The sequence below is a fragment of the Epargyreus clarus genome, unplaced genomic scaffold (assembly GCF_041222505.1).
Source record: "Epargyreus clarus isolate Ecla_fem2 unplaced genomic scaffold, WU_Ecla_fem_2.2 ptg000024l, whole genome shotgun sequence".
Lineage (NCBI taxonomy): Eukaryota > Metazoa > Arthropoda > Insecta > Lepidoptera > Hesperiidae > Epargyreus > Epargyreus clarus.
Genome location: NW_027332231.1, coordinates 4,334,558 through 4,355,396, shown reverse-complemented (window position 1 = coordinate 4,355,396; position 20,839 = coordinate 4,334,558). Strand labels below are relative to the sequence as shown.

Genomic DNA, 20,839 nt, shown 5'->3' with positions numbered 1-20,839 from the left:
CAGTTTTTGCGAGATTAGTTGTTTGTTTCTACTAAGGTTTGACCTCTTTAGGCATAAACGTCGTACAGTCCGCGCCAATTTGCTAGTCCGCTCTGAAGTTTTTGCGAGCATACAATTTACTATGGCGACGCAATTCATTTCTATATTCGGAGCGGACTAGCAGTTTTACGTGGACTATACACGTTTTGTTCTATAAAAGCTGATTTTATATAAGTTGCCGTGTTTCGACTCGTTAGATCGGTCTCGATAAACATTTTCAATGTAACGATTAGTGACATCTCGCTTTTACTAGACATATAAAGTAATAGGATTATATATTTTTTTATAATCTTGAAGTAGTAAACCTATATACAGTCCACCTGATGGTAAGTAGCTACTGCTGCCCATGAACATGTGCAATCAGCCCCAAATAAGATAATAAGAACATGGTGGAAATGCCTTGTTACCCATGAGGACTAAGTCAGAACGCCTCGGAAAGTATGCCCTTGCACCTGTCAAAGCAGAACACAGCAGCGCTTAACACTACTATATACTACACACTACTATCAGGAAATATAAAGAGTTCTATCATCTTAGGTACTTAATTAACACAACAAAAGAACAGAAATATAAGAAAAAACCTTTACAAAGCCAATTCAACTTACATTCATACACAAACGTAATTTTGAACTCAACACTGCCGGTTGCGGACGTACGAATACGAAATAAAATATGGCCGCTCACCTTCGGCCGGTTGGGCTTTACATTAGTTGTGGTTTTAATAAGTTTTTTAAGCACAAACAAAGCACGGGACAGCACGCACGGTGGTCACGCGAGGTAGGACCGTGGTCGATTACCGCACTCCGCAGTTCGGTCGATTGGGACACGCTCCGCCCGGAAACTTGCTTCAAAAGATCGTAATAAGTCAGTTTTTAATTTGGAATGTCCTTAATCGGGTTTTAAGGGAAATGATGTAGTTTGTCTTTGTGATTGTGAAATATGAATAAAAGTATATCCGCCAGTTAATTAATCTACCCAATTTTTGCGAAATTTGACCATTTCTTGTAAGTAGAATTTAACCAATTTTATTTTTGATGCAAACTTCAATCTTAGACAAAACATTTGATAGATAAATATATATAAATTTAAAAAATAGAGGCGCCTGTCTTAGTTTTAAACCTACGAATCCCTGAATGAGAGACTGATTTTCAACCTCAAGGTTATCACTGCCTAACAAAATATAATAGCAATTAATTGTTATCGGTTAAACACCTAGCCTACAGTACTGAAATTCAGGCGCTGAAAGTCATGGACAGAGATGAATATTTTATAGATGCTTCTAAAGCCTTTTTGTTAAATAGAAAGTTTGTTATTTGAGTTTGAGCAACAAAAGAGCTCGCTCATTCGTAATGGCCGAAACAATTGCGTATTGTGACTTATAATGAGGGGCTATGGTTTCACTAACATACAAAAATTAAAGTTCTTTATTACGCTTGTTGATAATAACCCTATTTTCAAAAAGGTTTTACATTTCAAGCTTAAAATAATACGGAGTTTAATTGTTTTATTTTTGTAGCACTAATTGTGTTCTATATACTAGTTATATTTATAAAAAGGGAGTCATAAGGAGGATCGTAATAAGGGATTGGATCATACGCACCGCTGACTCTAGAGAGAGAGAGAGAGAGAAAGAGAGAGAGAGAGAGAGAGATATTTACACGCACAAAATCTGTAGTTTTGTCCGAAATTCCGGAAATTTTCCTCTCTGATATATGGATGTCGGTTTTAGACAGGCTTGATGAATAATGTTCAATATTAATCATTGGCAGCTACCCTACTCTACTCGTTACACGCAACCCTGCTCCATAAACTTTCTTAAACCTTTCTTGAATTTGACATTTGTTTTATCGGGTCAGATGTGGGATTTATCATGGGTTGAAAGCCGCTGTGGAACGTTAGAAAAGACTAATTGATTTCTAAGAATACGAACTTGTACGCAACCCCGGAAATTGTTAAAGGGGCTAAACATCCCTAATAAGGCTTAATGACTCTTATCTACTTATAACATCGGAAGACTATTACGTATTCTGCCTCTATATATGTGAAAAACTAAAAAACTTTGGATTAAGCGGATTTATTTTCTTATATCCGTATGAAACATAAAGCGAAACTTATGTTATAAATAAATGTAATTACAATCAATGTTAGTTTCAATCAGCTCTTTGAAACGGAACACAAAAAACAAAAGGTGTCAATTCCAAAAAGTCCAAATTAAACTAATTTTCTCCGATCATTATTAACTAGATTTGAATAAATATACTTTGCAATCTAATGTAAGTATCTAAATTACTTCGCAAACGGACCAATTAAGGACATTTCAAATTAAAAACTGACTTTTACGATCTTTCCAAGCAACCATTCCGGATAATCTAATTTTTCATCATCAACCCATTACTGTCCCACTGCTGGGCACGGGTCTCCTCTCACAATGAGAATGAGTATTGGTAGACTTCACATACCTTTGAGTATTTTTTTAATAAATCTCTCAGGCATACAGGTTTCCTCACGATGTTTTCCTTCACCGTTTAGCAAGTGATAATTAATTTCTAATAAGTACGTAACTTTGAAAAATCAGAGGTGCGTACCTAGGATTTGAACCTAGGACCCCTCGATCGAGAGGCCGAGATTCTTAACCACTAGGCTACCACTGCCGTTACCACTAGGCTACCACTGCCGTTACTAGGCTACCACTGCCGTTGCTAGGCTACCACTGCCATTACTAGGCTACCACTGCCGTTGCTAGGCTACCACTGCCATTACTAGGCTACCACTGCCGTTACTAGGCTAGGCCGTTGGCAATTTTTACCACTCTCAAAGTAGATATTAATTTAAAATTTTAACCGATCCGAAGTCACTAAATCAACGGTACTGAAGTAATAACAATAAAAAAGATTACGATGCAAAGTTCGAAAATGTTCATTCATTTAGTATTTTAAAATATTTTTATTGCACGAAAACCGTGAATTTAACGACGTCAATTGCTAACATTTACTGTTGAAATAAAAGCTTCACAGTCGATCATGAGCAACAATTGTGAGGGAGTGCAAAGTTTTCAGTTTTGAGTACTTCAGCTAAATTGTTTGGAACAAACGTTATTGTTTTACAAAAGTCACGTCAGAAGAATGAGAAAAGATGTTTGAAATATCAAATATAAGGTTACTTATTTAATCGGACATGTGATATTGTTTATTGGTAATCTTTTGATGTGAAACATCTATAGCCGCACGTAAAACCGATTTCTGGCGTGGCGACGCATGCCGTGACGCGTCGCCACGCTATACGATGGTATGTATATACAGTCTATATGCAGTAGTGTGTACGGTGTGGCGACGCGTCGCCATGCGCAATCGAATTCAATAAATAGTCATCGTTATCTGGAAAAAAATCGTAATATTTTATTTTATCATTATGACATATTTAGTTCCTATCACAATATGTTCTTTTCTGTATATTACTTTTACAAAATAATGTCGATGTTTCACATCTGCCAGGCGTCCCGTGACGGCTCACATTTTTTTTTTATTATCAGGTTATAATTCACGACTATTACTTATAGGTTATGGCCATAGTCCATAATGCTGGTCTACCATTCCCTATTTAGTCTTTATGGATGTGAAACTTATCGCTCGACCACAGACTAGTTTTAACAAGAAAAAGTAAAAGCGAGGTGACAAGCTAAAGAAATAAATAGAGCTGCAAAAAAATGAAATGAATAATGTGTAAATGAATGCATGCCACTCGGACTGGTGACATCGGCGCGGCGTCCGGAACAAACGAATGGCAGCCTAAAATCGCGCAACTTTTTACATTGTTATCACTAAGTCCAAGTATGTGTGTAGTCATTAGTGTCATCTAAGGTTTAGAATCGGATCGTTTTTCCGCTTTTGCACACGTATGCGGAATCGCATAAGATTACCGTAGAGGAACGATATGTAGACAAAAAAATATTTGCGCGGCGGTTGTTTCCGCAGCTTATATTGATCTCTTTCCAACTTGCGATCATATTTCGCTGAATTTGAGGCGTTTCCGTAACACCGGAAAAAAAATTACGCGCGCAGAAGCGCCTAAAAATGTACTATGTGTTATGTGAATATGTGCTATGTGAATATGTGTATACATGCGCTATGTAGACGCTCTGGGTTCACCTATTCAACTTCTGTGGTTCTTTCAATCGGCTAGTTTTTGAAGCATGAAATGTGCTTTGTACGATGCAACCGTGCATATGCTGTAGTCAGCATTTTCCAAGCCGCGCGCACGCCATTAATTAAATAATTATATTTTCAAATCAGTTCGCATCAATTAGCCAACAAGGGCGCCGCGTACTCATTTAAATCAAGTAGTTTTAGCGCATCTTATTCATTACAATTAAGTATCGGTCTTGGACAATATAATCATTGCTCCATAATTCGGTATTTTATTTATCGCTAATAGTGTATGTAGCAAGAAACCTTAATATGTTATCTACATGCTTAATATGTTATCTATAATGTTTTGTAATACCCATAAGTACTGCCAAATCACAAATACCGACACTACAATCTTAAAGTTGCTATTTTGAATATCAAGTTAGAACACCCCTTGAACAAACCACACCCTTCCACTAAAATACAAGCCTTGTTGTGGTAAAATTAATATTAGCGGTAATTCCAAAGGGTTGATGTAATAGAGATATTAATATGAGGCCATTTCAGTTTCCTAAGGGATAGCAACGCATTTATGAGTGTCTTCAGTACCCTTACCATGAGTTTTTACGTTTCGACAAATATAACTGTTTTGGTATTTGTTTACGTATTTGCCCATAAAATTCCAATCAGCGCCCCTAGCAGATATTAGAACTATAGTGTCAGGAACGTAACATTAAATGTCTAAATTGAGAAAATGGCGCTTTATGTTTTGTCTCTCTTTTTTGCGAACATGTGAGGCAGACAAAAAGACTTGAGCACTTACTTATTGTTACGTTTACTCAGTCTACTGAAGCAAACGGAACAGAATAATGGATTGAGTAAACGTAACGTAAAATTGTGGCATGTTTTGAAAACACATGGTAAGGGTACAGGTAGAATTTATATCTTTTTGGGTTCTGCCACAGATGCCAGATGGCGTCAGTAGCTACTTTGTACCACTTGTTTCTTAGTCCCATAAAAAACATATTAAATCAGAAATAACGATACGAACAAAACAACACTAAAGGCGCTCGTTTTAGGTCGTCACAATCAGTAAGAGGCTATTAAATTACTTTTATTGGTGTGTCTCGCCTAATTGTTATTATCTGGGGAACCAAATAGAATTGAAATTAGAAAATCTTGGTGAAAGATATTTTAACTACTTGTTGTTATCGAAATATAACTAATTTTATAAGTATAATATAATAAATTAAATAATATATTATTATAAAAACAAAAATGATATATCCGCTTAAATTTATTTTTAAACAAATTTACGAATCATAAAATACATCTCTCATACAAATATCATTTGATAAAGCTAAGGTAAGCTCCGTGAAGATATATGTCGTCGTAGATGTGTCAAGTTATGAATAAGTGAATGTTTGTAGCGCCGTAGCGCTGACGTAGCGCAGTAGCTCGTGGAGCGTAGCACGTACGTAGAGCGGATGTCGTCACGCGTGGACATCACGTATCGGTCGGATCAGTCCTGCATTGTCCGCATTAGCATATTGCAATATAGCCGTGACGTATTGCTGTTGAATATTCAAGTATAGAGAAGATTTATAGATACGCAACATTCATTCGAACAAAATGTGATATTTGTTTTCTTTTTTTAATTTTATAAACAGACTTTTTACGGAATTTAGCAATGAAGTGTAAATATTAACCAATTTATTTAACTAATTCTTATTTAGGTTTCGTAATTTTAATATGTATTATCCTATTTTACGATCACAGGATGAGCAATATTCCCAAACGTACAACGATTTAATGTGCGCCAAATAATCATTGTTTATACGGTCTATGTCTAAATCTAAACTTTCCTTCGTATCTTGAAGTTACATTCCGTAAGTTTATTTATAAACTCACGGCGCCAAGGTAAATAATCGATAGTAACTTTTAAAGCGATTTTGTGACCTAGAAAAGCGTGGGATCGCGTTACCCACGGCGTACGACTCCGACCGCATTGTATTCGATCGAGTTAACTTTTTACTTTCACGAAACGTAGCGAATCGATAGGCTGGCTGTGCGGCCGTCGCGGTTGCAGCTACGACAATTATTGTGCCGCCTGTGTAGCGCGAATTTAGGGCAATGAGACGCGGCGGCGCGGCTCCCGCGTCGCGGCGTCACCCGGGCCAGTCCGCCTCGCGCCCCGCGCCGGACGCCCGTGTGCCCGCTCCGCAACGCCGCCGCGCCGCCATGCGCGCGCCGCGCCAGCCCGCCGCGCCTCCCCGCACGACACTCCCGCGAACATGACGCGAGTTACACTGTTGCGCGAGCTCAGGTGAGCGCTCCGATGCGATCGATCACCCGCGATCCATTATCGATCATCGCTCACTGACTGTTTACGTTTGCCGGTCACGCCGGACCTCGTGCTCCGCGCGATTATACTCTAATTATACTTTAACCCGTGAAGTGATAATGAGGCTTAGGGTGGTGCGAGATGAGGACCCCAGTGGCCGTTGTCCTGACCTACTTCAATATTACAGATCGATTTCAACACTCGACGTAATGTCGATATATTAGGACCAATAAGTTTCCATGATCAAGTGTTCAGACGACTAAGGTATGTAATTTAAGTTTTAAAGTTTCAAAGTTTGTACATTCATTAATGAATTATCATATTTATTCAAACAGATAGATCATTTAATTCATAATTTTGTATAAATTTACCTATCCACATTGAATTCACATATTCAAATAGTTATTTGTGAACATAACTGAACTTAAACTTAGTTTGCGACCTACAAATTTATCTATAGATCCTCCGTTAATACATTTAATAAGCAAGTATGTCGTTTTACACCGTTATTAAATATTAACAAGTCCGCAGCGATACACGTGGTTTATGGCGCAAGAAGTTCTTATACATATACACACCTAGCATATAGCATAGCAATGCCATATTATATTTACATAGCAGTAGCCGGTAGGACGTTTCAGGTCAAATACAAAACCGGAATTTTGAAGACATTACAATTATTACAAACATTTCTGTAACGTTTCGTGAAGATGCCTAAACATCTTAAAACATTTCCTATAATATTTTCAAATTTATTTGATGTAAAATAATTGCATTGAGCGTAATAAATTCTATAGTCATCATAAGGCTATTCTTAATCTTAATATACGGAAGCCCGTGCCCAGTCGTGCCCTTAATGATAGATGATTATGTACATTACAGTCCCCAGAATTATGTTATTGTAACGCGGTCCTTTGTTGCTCCATATTGACGTCATACTTTAGGGTCACTATACACCTTACCTTAAGTTAGCCATAACGTTAACAGTAATTTATCTGCAACATAACGGTGCCGGAGTAATAAACAATAGTTAAACTATAGTCGTAAATATTTTTTGTGTGACTAATGAGTAATTTTAACTTAAAACGTAAAGCTACAACTTAGCTGTGTTTGTGTGAGCAATGCTTTATGTTTTAGTGTTTATTAAGTTAATTGTGAAATTTACACTACCCTTAGGTAGGCTTTTTTTAATTTATATTCTCCAGTTAGAAGAATATAATCTAAAAATCATTATTTTTAGATTGTAACGAATACGTCTTTACAAGGCTGTAAATTCCTTTGATTAAGATTTCGAAAGCACCACCGCTACATCTATTTCTGCCTAATTACACCAGTATTAAGCGCTCCTGTGTTTTGGAATGATGGGAGTGGTAAGGGAGAAATACTTAACCGGCACATTCTAATTTTTAGGTTAGCATAGTTTTGGTGGTTGATTTCAGGTAGAATTCTAATCTTATCTGGGGTTGATTAGCGATGTGTATGAGCGCCAGAGGCTACCTATAATAGCAGCATGGTCTTTTATTACTTCTATACAAAATCTAACTAGGAAATACGTAAAGTAAAGAAACATGACAACATAAGAAAGTGCTGGGTAGTTTACAACATTCCTTTGAAGTGTAATAGGAAATTACAGTACACATACATTGGGCAAATAGTTATTTATATGTGAGTTTCCCCGAACATTCTCTTTAATTTTCTCACGTTTTCCCGTTGCGCTACGGTTCGTGGAGCAACGCCGATAGCACAGCACAAGTGTTCCATTTTGAAAAAGTAATTTCCCATTGTTGTCATACCGGTGCCGAAGAAATGGGGCAATACATCGAACACTTCGTTTTTATGGTTCCCGCATGGATGTAACATTGAATTTTGTTATTACACAATTTGTAGAATTACGAGTACTACTTCCGGTTCCAATTTTTTTTAGTTTCGGATTACAGCGTACTTTATTAATAGACAAATAAGCATGGTAATGTGTGTGTAACAAATATCACACGGGATTATCGCATGGATGTAACATTGAATTTTGTTATTACACAATTTGTAGAATTACTACTTCCGGTTCGAATTTTCTTTAGTTTCGGATTACAGCGTACTTTATTAATAGACAAATAAGCATGGTAATGTGTGTGTAACAAATATCACACGGGATTATCGCATGGATGTAACATTGAATTTTGTTATTACACAATTTGTAGAATTACTACTTCCGGTTCGAATTTTCTTTAGTTTCGGATTACAGCGTACTTTATTAATAGACAAATAAGCATGGTAATGTGTGTGTAACAAATATCACACGGGATTATCGCATGGATGTAACATTGAATTTTATTATTACACAATTTGTAGAATTACTATTTCCGGTTCGAATTTTCTTTAGTTTCGGATTACAGCGTACTTTATTAATAGACAAATAAGCATGGTAATGTGTGTGTAACAAATATCACACGGGATTATCGCATGGATGTAACATTGAATTTTGTTATTACACAATTTGTAGAATTACTACTTCCGGTTCGAATTTTCTTTAGTTTCGGATTACAGCGTACTTTATTAATAGACAAATAAGCATGGTAATGTGTGTGTAACAAATATCACACGGGATTATCGCATGGATGTAACATTGAATTTTATTATTACACAATTTGTAGAATTACTATTTCCGGTTCGAATTTTCTTTAGTTTCGGATTATAGCGTTAATTTATTAATACACAAATAAACGTGGTAATGTGTGTGTAACAAATATAACACGGAATTAATCGTAAACGTAGTGCTAGTTCAGTGGAGGGCAAGTTCAAATCCGAAGGTGTGACCTCTGATTTTTTTGAGAAATTTTGAGATTGAAACCGTTTCTATTATTGAATTATCTGGATAAGTGTTGCTTCTTATAATTGTTGCAACTAACAAGACATAAACGTAATTTTAAAAATAAACTGTATATATGTACATTATTTATAATAAATAATTTCGATAATGTACAAAATACAAAAAGTAATGATTGGGCCTTATAACCTTTTAAAGATTTATTGGACAGTCACAAAATTAGGCAGGCTTTTCGAAAATATAGTTACATATCCCTTATTTTATAAATATTCTACGTAGCCAAAGCCTTCGTAAACCACAGACCAGCCGGCATTTTCCAACCTCAGATATACCCGAAATACTCAATATTTCATTGTAGATACACGAACATTACTCACACATATACCCTGAAAATAATCCTATATATTTTTATATGAAACATTTGGTTGTGATGGAGTTGTCAGATCATTAGTGTCCCACCGTTGGGCACAGGAAATTTCAAGTACAAAGAAAATTTCCTTAAAATTTTCTTTCGTCTTAAGCAAGCGTAATTAATTTTCAATATGCACACAACTTTGTAACCGCATAAATTAATTATCACTTGCTTGCTCGGTGAAAGAAAAGATCGTGAGGAAAGCTACATATATAAGTTTAACAAAAAAATCTTAAGCAGTGTGTGACATACATAGTCCGTAAGGCCAGTGTAGTGAACTATGACCTAAACTGTTAACTGTGTGTGACACTCGTGCTTGAAAGGGATAGAAACGGGTTGAGATGATATGTAATATAGTGACGTCATTGAAGCGTGGGAGCACGTAGCAAGGATTTCGGGTACTAAAGGGACCCGTTGTTTGAGCTATCACGAAAATTATACACAGAAGACGTGACTTATTAGTAATTAATTATATAACAGAACTAGGAGTAATTTAGTATTGGAAACATTTGTGGTTTGTCCACGGGGGCACCATATGTGGCACCTATATGCTATAGGATTAAAATCTTGTCTTTTTTAACCTATATTTATATCAAATTATATACATATCTAAATTTTTATGAGCATGAAGTAGCAAATAAGATTGCACTCCACCGCATCGTAAATCGGCACTACCACGGATATCTGTGACTATTTAGAATACGTGTTCTACCCGAAACTGATCATAGATGCTTTACCAATCTGGAAGATTCAGGTAGTGTAGTCCGCGTAAAACTGCTAGTCCGCTCTGAATATAGAAATGAATCGCGTCGCCGTAGCAAATTGTATGATTATATCTGCTCGCAACAACTTCAGAGCGGACTAGCAGTTTGGCGCGGACTATACCCCGTAAGTCTGCCGGCATCCACACCTTTCCACTGCAGAACTGCTCCACTTTAAAAATAGATGTTGTGGAGGTACCTCCTCAGTCAATTATACTTGTTATACCATTCAAACATTACATTGGTCTGCATATGTCTATATTGTTACTCGCAAGTAAATATAGGTTTGAAGTTAAACAAGAAGTGTAATTGCATGTACATATTTGCAACAGTAAGCTGCTTAGCGTCGACACTAAGTATCCAGACCGTATGATATTTCAGAAAAGTTTATTCAGACCAGATAGTATTCTAATGAGGAAAGTTTTTGTGGCCTGTATCGCTTTATTTGTTCCTGTTTATAATACGTAAAATAATTGTAATCCACAATTATATTTTAAAAGTTTACCTTTATGGTTCGATTTTGCAGTCTTTTTCCTTATATTTGTTTCGTAAGAGTCGATAAGTACTTGTATTTTGGTTTGAGGGGTATAAACTAAGTGTATTTCCCTTACTATCACAGTAAGGAAGATACACTTAATATCTACGAGGCGTTCCAACAGTCTTCAGAGGTAGGTATCTGTGATCGACCTCAGGTGCACCTTATGCTCGTTCAATATTTTAATTTAATAAAAATAAACAACGTGTTCCGCTTGTTGTCAAACCTGTAATATTTAAGGTAGTAACAGCTATTGGCGCTACACCCACGGCGCTCATTTACAACTTACGATAAGCTCCGTAAGGAACAAAAAAACTCTTATCCTTACAAAATTTACCTAGATTTACTAAGGGTTTTTAAGCGTTATCCGTACAAATAACATTTGTTTTAATTAAAATGCGCATTTTACTTTTTTGTGTAATTCAAATGTCTGCAAAAATAAGGAAATAAACAGGCCTAGATACATTTTTGACCGTGCGATTTCCTTTTGCCACTTTTTTTAAATCATTTCATCAAAGTTTCACCTAAATCGATGCAACAATTTTCAAACAGGCATAAAAATAAAATATCTAAAAACAATTCAATTTTATATTTAAGTATAGCAAACAAGCATATAAATTCTTCAATCTAACAAAGATGATACAACCATTTTGATACGAGAATAGCGTTTCAAACATTAATAACAATTGCAGTTATTAACCTATACATTTTTAACTTAAAGTAATCTTTCATTTATTTATGTACTGATCCTTTACGGCACTATACTATTCTTTATACACACACAATTTAATCACTTACTAGGGAGTTCAGTACTAAAGCTTGTATCAAATATCACCTGAAATATCGTCTACGGCGTGTCGGTGTCGACGCTAAGCTACTTACGGCGTAGCAAATATGTACATGCAATTATATGCCTTGTTTAACTTCAAACCTACGAATATTTGCTTTATAATATATATTAATAATTTTCCTTTCAGTCAAATTTTCCTATTGTAGTTGCGACTTGGAAGACATGAGAAAATTGAAGGAAAGGTGAAAGGATTTTGCAGAAAAAAAAGAGATGGTCGACGATGGTCGGCTGCCGTCGGCACGGGTCGACGATGGTCGGCTGCCATCGGCACTGGCCGACGGTTTAGGTTGTCGCTCATGTATTATCTTTTTTACTCACGTTATTAATAATCAATCTATCCAACGTTTTACCTTATTAATATAAATCTATTACTATAATGAACATTCGGAGTTCGATACAAAAGCTTGTATCAAATATCACCTGAAATATCGTCTACGGCGTGTCGGTGTCGACGCTAAGCTACTTACGGCGTAGCAAATATGTACATGCAATTATATGCCTTGTTTAACTTCAAACCGAATATTTGCTTTCTTAAGTTCCGCTTACATACTATATTATATTATATTAATTACTTTCCTTTGAGTCAAATCTTCCTATTGTAGTTTCAACCTGGAAGACATGAGAAAAATGAAGGAAAGGTCAAAAGGTTTTGCAGAAAAGAAAAGAGATGGTTGACGATGGTCGGCTGCCATCGGCACTAGTCGACGGTTTAGGTTGTCGATCATGTATTATCTTTTTTATTCACGTTATTAATAATCAATCTATCCAGCGTTTTGTCTTATTCACATTCATCTATTATTATAATGAACACTCTATATAACAATTTAATCATGCACATGGGAGTTCAGTACTAAAGCTTGTATCAAATATCACCTGAAATATCGTCTACGGCGTTTCGGTGTCGACGCTAAGCTACTTACGGCGTAGCAAATATGTACATGCAATTATATGCCTTGTTTAACTTCAAACTGAATATTTGCTTTCTTAAGTTCCGCTTACATACTATATTATATTATATTAATTACTTTCCTTTGAGTCAAATCTTCCTATTGTAGTTTCAACCTGGAAGACATGAGAAAAATGAAGGAAAGGTCAAAAGGTTTTGCAGAAAAGAAAAGAGATGGTTGACGATGGTCGGCTGCCATCGGCACTAGTCGACGGTTTAGGTTGTCGATTATCTTTTTTATTCACGTTATTAATAATCAATCTATCCAGCGTTTTGTCTTATTCATATTCATCTATTATTATAATGAACACTCTATATAACAATTTAATCATGCACAGGGGGCATGAGAAAACTGAAGGAAAGGTGAAAGGATTTTGCAGAAAAAAAAGAGATGGTCGACGATGGTCGGCTGCCGTCGGCACGGGTCGACGATGGTCGGCTGCCATCGGCACTGGCCGACGGTTTAGGTTGTCGCTCATATATTATCTTTTTTACTCACGTTATTAATAATCAATCTATCCAACGTTTTACCTTATTAATATAAATCTATTGTTATAATGAACACTCGGAGTTCGATACAAAAGCTTGTATCAAATATCACCTGAAATATCGTCTACGGCGTGTCGGTGTCGACGCTAAGCTACTTACGGCGTAGCAAATATGTACATGCAATTATAGGCCTTGTTTAACTTCGAACCTACGAATATTTGCTTTCTCAAGTTTCGCTTACATTATTAACGCGATCGTTTACGAATAGACATGTAAAGGTGTTAAAAACAAAATCATTTATTGGAACGATTCACATAGAACAATTTTTTACCGACTTTGAAATATGACATATGAAATATATTTACTAATTAGCTGACCTGGCAAACGTTGTGTTGCCATATAAATAAAAAAAAAATGTTAAGGGTGAACAACCCTTATCACTTAGGGGTATGATAAATAGATAGTAGCCGATTCTCAGAACTACTCTACTCCGCATATATGTATAATTTGGTGACAATCGGTAAAGCCGTTTCGGAGGTGTACGGTAACTAACATTGTGACTCCAGAATTTTATATATAAGAAGCGTATATCTTTAGTATAGGGCTACGGAGGTACTTACAAATTGTCAGTTACAATATTTTTTCTTTAACTACTACCGGATCGCAACGTGACCTCGACTGAGAAAATCCGATAAAAAACTCAGTTTGTCTTTTTTTAATAATCACTACTCTTTTTTATTACCTCCTCGAAAGGAGGATGTTCTGTATTTGGCTTTATCTACTTTTTACATGCCCCATCTACCACCGTGGGAATTGTACCAATTCGCTTGGCTGCCGTTGGGCCAGTAATGGCTGGAAGGTCTGTAGGCACTACTCAACTAAACAATTTAATGTATATGTAAATTAGAAATAGAATAAATTAAAAATTACTTTGAACAAAATAAACAAATGAATATTTAAATGCGTTCATTAATAAATATATTAAAATCACAGACCTGTATTTGTTTTGTGCCCAAAAACTGCAGAAGTTGACGAATGCAAAAACTTTTTTAAAATCATTTTTTTATTTATAAACTATAGAACTGTAAAATAAAGCTTCAGGTTATTTAACAAAGCCGCTTACTTTTTTATGGTAGTTGAATACTTTTAACATAAACGAATAATTTTAAAGCAGCAGTGTGGTTCAAACTCAGCTTCATAGACGAGATGTCCAAGGTTCGAATCCCCGTGACGCACTTGATTTTTCAAAGTTATGTGGGTATTAGAAACTAATAATCACTTATTATAACAATGGACGTCCTAAGGAAATCTCCTAAGGAAACTTTAAACACCTGTGAGTTAAAAAAGTCGCAAAGATTTGTGATGGCTACCAATCCCCACTTGCCCAAAAATATTTTTAGATTATTCACTTATGCATATAATTAGATATTCAAAATATTTTCAGACTATTCATCGATGGATGAAATTAGAAGTTAACCACTCTGTCGGAAATTTGGTTAACAAACTTCGGAACTGTCCGAAAATGATTAATGGCTAATATCTAACTTGCTACCTTTGGTTAACGAGTTTCTAAAACCCGGAAACGGTTATTATGTTTCGCTATTCAGTCATTGGGTAAAGCTTTCGCCCTGAGTTCCCTTGACGAGTTACGGACTTTTTAAATTTAAATATTGTATTTCTTTGTTCATTTTGAAGGTGATAGAACCCTCTGCGGGACGACTCAGGCTGTACCACTGCCATACGTATTTCTGCCTAATAACAGCAGTCCTTTTCTGACTTCCGACAACAACTTTTCCGAGGCATTCCAGTTTAGTTCTCTTATCTTATCTGGGGTCGATTACAGATGACCATGGGCGCAGTAGCCACTTATCAGGTGGACTGCATGCTCATCTGCTACTCCAATATTATAAAAAAATCTAATGGAATGTTACAGAAATTAGACTAATAGACTTATCTAAATACCGTTTTTTCTTTTAGACTTCGTTTCCTTTAATTAATTTTCTTTTAGTTAAATTTTCCAATTGTAGTACGGAAATAAATGAGAAAAGTGAAGAAAAGGGTTTTGCAGAAAGAAAAGAGACTATCGACGACCGTCAGCTGCCATCGGCACTGGACTTCGGCGTGAGCTGTCGCTCATGTATTAGCTCTTTATTAATTACCAATCTATCCAATGTGTTGCCTACCAACGGTTTATATTTGACATTTTCTGAATAGGCAGGTTGCGAAAATTTCGATCTGTAGTAGACCAAACTTAGATTGATTTTCATAATAGTTAATTGCAATTATTATTATGAAAAAAATAACATATCATGTCGTGTATTACTTTCAATTCTAAAACTCAAAATAATTATCGCCATTTATAAAAAACGCCCATCGTATTTATTACCTTTTCCGAAGCTATGAAAAATATATTTTATTTTTAAAGGAAAATATCGTGAAAGGATGATACGCGAATAACCGTAAGCTGCCAATCCACAGCGGAACGCAAAGCTCGGAGCTTTTGTCGGTGTTCCTGCTAGATATAAAGATGAGATTTGTAAATAACTTAGTGTCAATAACTTATGTTCTACATTTAATACTACTTATAATTGACGTACTAAATTTATAAGGGTTTAATTTATATTGGGTACGTGTATTTATAGGGGTATATTCAACATTTTCGGAATTGTAATTGACCTTCTTGTTACGATATACGAGTATACTGATATACCTGAGATGGTTCATCCGGCGAGATACAACCACACCCGTTTATGATGATTCATTATAGATGAAGGCTGACTTTCATCTATACTAATATTATAAAGAGGAAAACTTTGTTTGTTTGTTTGATTGTAATGAATAGGCTCAAAAACTACTGGAACGATTTTAAAAATTCTTTCACCATTCGAAAGCTACATTATCCACGAGTAACATAGGCTATAATTTATATAAAATATATTTGATAAATAGATTTTGAGGCGGTACAAAGTTTGCCCGGTCAGCTAGTATATTTATATAGTCAATTAGTGAAGTAACCATGTTAGGTCTCAGGAGTGGGGAAACGCATCTGCAATTCAGATATAATATGTTTTATATGGGTCACTGATGTTTATGGGCGGCAGTAACTACAGCAGCAGTACAGTGGACTTCAAGCTCGTATGCAGAATGCTCATCTGTTCAAATTCTTTCCAATGAATGAATGTATGTAAATGTCCAGATTTCCTTTTGAATGTCCATAATCAACAGTGACTTCGTGAGATGTTTTATTTATGGAAATTCGACGAAAGAAATACCAAAAATATAAACGTAGGTAAAAGCGTTGACAATATAAAATTAAATAATCTCTGTTCCTGCTTTTTCCCTTTGAATGTAAAATGCGTATCGATCGGTGCTAACGCCTTTTTGTGGGTATTTGAATAATGATATAATAATCTGGGGTTGTCATTCATGAATATTTTCGTCGGGTTTAACGCCCTTCCCACGTCAACGTATTGTCTTGAATACTAAATAGACTAAAAACCACAGAAAAACCCTATAATTTCCGTTGGTGTCTTGAAGGCGATTATGTCTTTAAATGCGTAGATATTTCTTATCTGTACCTTTCTCTTTTTATGTAAAATGTTATAATTCTTAAAATTCCTAAAAGCTAATTAGAAATTGTATTTTTTTTGACAATCTTCGTAACGAGTGACCAGGTTCAGATAAAATAGATGATTTGGTTTTATTTAAATTAATTTAATTAAGACTTTTTATTTAAAAAAATCTTTTTTGCCCATCAGGAATAGTTGTCAATTTAAAATTCATATTATTTTAATTTTATACACAATAATCCTGTGTTGTCCTCGAACAAAGATGATTAAAAGAATACTAGACTCGGAACAGAAATCAAAATCTGTCATTTTGATAAATGTCTTGCTAGGGATTTGACCCGGAACACACTACGTGTCAGACCGGCACAGAGATCATTCCTGGGGTCATCTTGAGCTTAAAATCAACATCTAGTAAAACAGAACATAGTAATACACCGTAATTAGGTAGTTGCGTAAATATGTGTGACAGTGTTGCCGCTGCACTCCCACGAATCCCACCTTCAAATCACGTCTCGAACTCCTTAATATCAGAGAAAATTTAATCAGTGCGCTCCGTTTGCCACGTAATTATTTCGGTCTCAAATTTCACAGGTTTCAAGTGAAAACGTACACTCATTTATGTCAACGGAAAGCCCAAGGGGATTATTAATTGTAATTAGGCTCGTGTACGTTATATTGTTAGGATTATTGTTAATGGATCGGGGAAATTTATTGTGCTTGTATCGTCGTTTTAGTGAACCAATTTCTGTGCCATCACTGGGTATAGGTTACATCTTAGAGTGAGAAGGATTTAGGTTGTAGTCCACCACACTGGCTTATTGTAGACTTCACATATCCTTGAGCACTTTTTTACCCGACTGCAAAGGATTTATTTAAGAACTTTCAGGCGTGCAGTTTTGCATGTATGAACCTCTGAACTCCCGTAAGAGTGGCCGAGTTTCTAACCACATCGTTGATTTTTATTGTACTATATTTTTCTAACATTGAAGTAGTAAGCGAGCATACAATCAACCTAATGTTAAGTGGTATTTGTCGCCCATGGATATTTATAACCAACTAATCATAGAACAGGAGTCCCACTTCAAAGCCGATCATACATACGTTGACTCCTGAAGACAAAGATAGTCGATAGTGATATGTAAGTCAGCCGGCGTCTCCCCCATGCAATGAATTGGTATTTGAAGGTGCCCCCCATGCATTTGAAGGTGGTAGAACCCTTTGTGGTTCGGCTCCGGCGGCACCACCGCTACACCTATTTCTACCTAATAACAGCAGCGTTAAGCGCTGTGTTCCGTTTTGAAGTGTGTGGTAAGGGATACATACTTTTCCGAGGCGTTCCAACTTAGTCCTCAGGGGTAGCGGCGCATTTCTGGCCGACCCCACGAATATCTAATCCTATCTGGGGTTGATTACAGATGTCCTTGGGCGGCAGTAGCCGCTTACCATCAGGTGGAATGCATGCTCGTCTGCTACTCCTATATTATATAAAAAGAAAAATGCACTGATATGCAAGAATTACCCTACGCTAAAAATAGATTTATACTTTGAATTTTTATTGAAATTTGAAACATTATGATGGCCTTGAACTATCTGTTTACTTTATTGATCCTAGCCGTGACGATGTTTCACATTCTAAATATAAAATAATTATATGGCTGGCTGGCTGATTGGTTAGAGTTATGTAACTTTTTTCCGTTGTATGACATGTACCTTTCTTTCCGTTAAATGCATGTGGAAGTATATAGTGGATCGTATCGATTCAACACACTTTAGTTAAATAACGTGTTATAAGTGGAAGAAGATACCTATTATGTGCATTGTACAATTTGTACATAGTAAGGTACGGATTTTTTTAATACTTGGAATGTTAGGAAAGCTAGATATAAACACTGTCATATTTTAAGTAAATCCATCAGCTAATTGAGTTTTATGGATACAAGTTACACATATTACAGGTGGTAGAACCCTTTGTGGTTCGCCTCCGGCGGCACCACCGCCATACTTATTTGTACTTAATAGCAGCAGTGTTACGCGCTGCTGTGTTCCGGTTTGAAGGATGTGGTAAAGGAGACAGACTTTTCCGAGGCGTTCCAGCTTAGTCTTCAGGGGTGAGCGGCGCATCTGTGGCCGATCTCAGGTAGAAATATCTAATCCTATCTGGGGTTGATTACAGATGTCCATGGGCGGCAATAGCCACTTACCATCAGGTGGACTACTCGTCTGCTACTCTAATCTATACTAATATTATAAAGCTGAAGAGTTTGTTTGTTTGAACGCGCTAATCTCAGGAACTACTGGTTCGAATTGAAAAATTATTTTTGTGTTGAATAGACCATTTATCGAGGAAGGCTTTAGGCTATATAACATCACGCTGCAACTATTAGGAGCGAAGAAATAATGGAAAATGTGAAAAAAGCGGGGAAAATTATTCATCCTTGAGAGCTTCCGTTGCGTGCGCTGCGAAAACGGTTCAAGATACCGAAAATATATGTATGAAAGAATTATTCCTCTTGAAATGATCTAAAAAAATGTCCGCGACAGTATATGTCTATCTTTTAAGATTAACTCACTAGAACCGTTTTTATGGTAATCCAATTTAGTCTAAATTAATGCATTATTTGTTAAGAGTTGTATCAACGTAATAATATTAATCTTTATCCAAATAAATGTGTTGTTGATTAAGAGTATTTAATTGTGAACAAAATTGTCTTTGACATCACTTCATTTCAATGAACATCTTAGAAGATATTATAATTTTAAAATAACACCGATATAAAATAATATATTTTTTTAATATATAAAAGCCAAAAGATACTCACTTTCAAAACGTATTAATCAAGGTTTTGCCGAAACTACTGAAGCTAGAATCATGAAACTTAGACTATAGTTCCATTTTATAATGTAAATGCGCACTAAGATTTTTTTATATTCCACCGTTAAGGGGGTTAAATAGGGGTTGAAAGTTAGTATGAAAGTCCGTCAATTTTAAACCAAACTCGCTGAAAATTCATATTTACCTTTCCGATTAAAAATAATAAAAATCTTATACAAGAGTTTTTCCAAAATCAACCCTTAACAGCTTATTCTAAAATTTGCCATTTTGGAAGCCAGCACTATCAAAGTTAGCCATTGCCAAAGGGTTAGATATAGGAGAACTTTAATTCTACCGTTTATGGAAAAACAACCCCTATGTGGGTTAAATAAGGGTGGTAAGTTTGTATGAAAGTCCCCCAGTTTTAATGTAAACTCTATGAAAATCGGTATTTGGGTTTTCAATACAAAATAATTAAACACCTATTTCATAATTTTTGGAAAATCATCTCTTAGGGTCGTTAAATGGGGGTTGGAATTTTATTTCAAACTCCGTTAATTTGGAAGCAGGGACTGGAAAAATTTTTGGCCTTCTGGTTGTAACAATATAATAATAATTTCTCGGTTTGGGAAAATTAACCCTTAAGGTTGAGGTAAGGTTGAAGAAAATAGAGGTTGGAACTTTGTTTAAAATCCGTTAATTTAGAAGGAAGCACTATGAAAATTATCATTAGACACAATGAAGTATCTGAGTCACTGTTTTTTTAGATCAACCCTTAAGACGGCTATAATAGGGTGTATGCAGTATGCCTTTCTGTTCAGACACCTGTTTCATCATTTTTAGCTACTCAACATTCAACCCCATTACGGTACTCTAAGTAAAGGAAGTTTCCTTAAAAACCGTTATTGAAGTTATACGTCTTTTGGCGTGTTTAGATAAAAGTACAGACTGCAGAAACTGACTACATCACAACCACTTTGGATACATTGCTTGCTGATATTTTGTCCCTGCCGTGGGGTATGGTTGTGGTTACGAGTATGTGTGGATTAGTGATGGTGATGCGGTAGACACATTAACCTTGCATAAAATTTTTGGGCTAGAACAGGGCTACAGTATCCCTTTGCTAACGTAAGAGAC

The 20,839-nt window shown here is 35.8% G+C and overlaps 1 protein-coding gene across 1 annotated transcript in view; it reads left to right on the top strand.

The window, feature by feature from the left end:
* The first annotated feature begins 6,395 nt into the window (after positions 1-6,395).
* The window catches only part of LOC140752540 (sodium channel protein 60E-like), a 253,565-nt gene continuing 239,121 nt past the window's right edge, over positions 6,396-20,839 (top strand). Inside the window, exon 1 of the mRNA XM_073086877.1 lies at positions 6,396-6,771. The gene's annotated coding sequence lies outside the window, so the exon portion shown is untranslated. The remainder of the gene's footprint in view (positions 6,772-20,839) is intronic.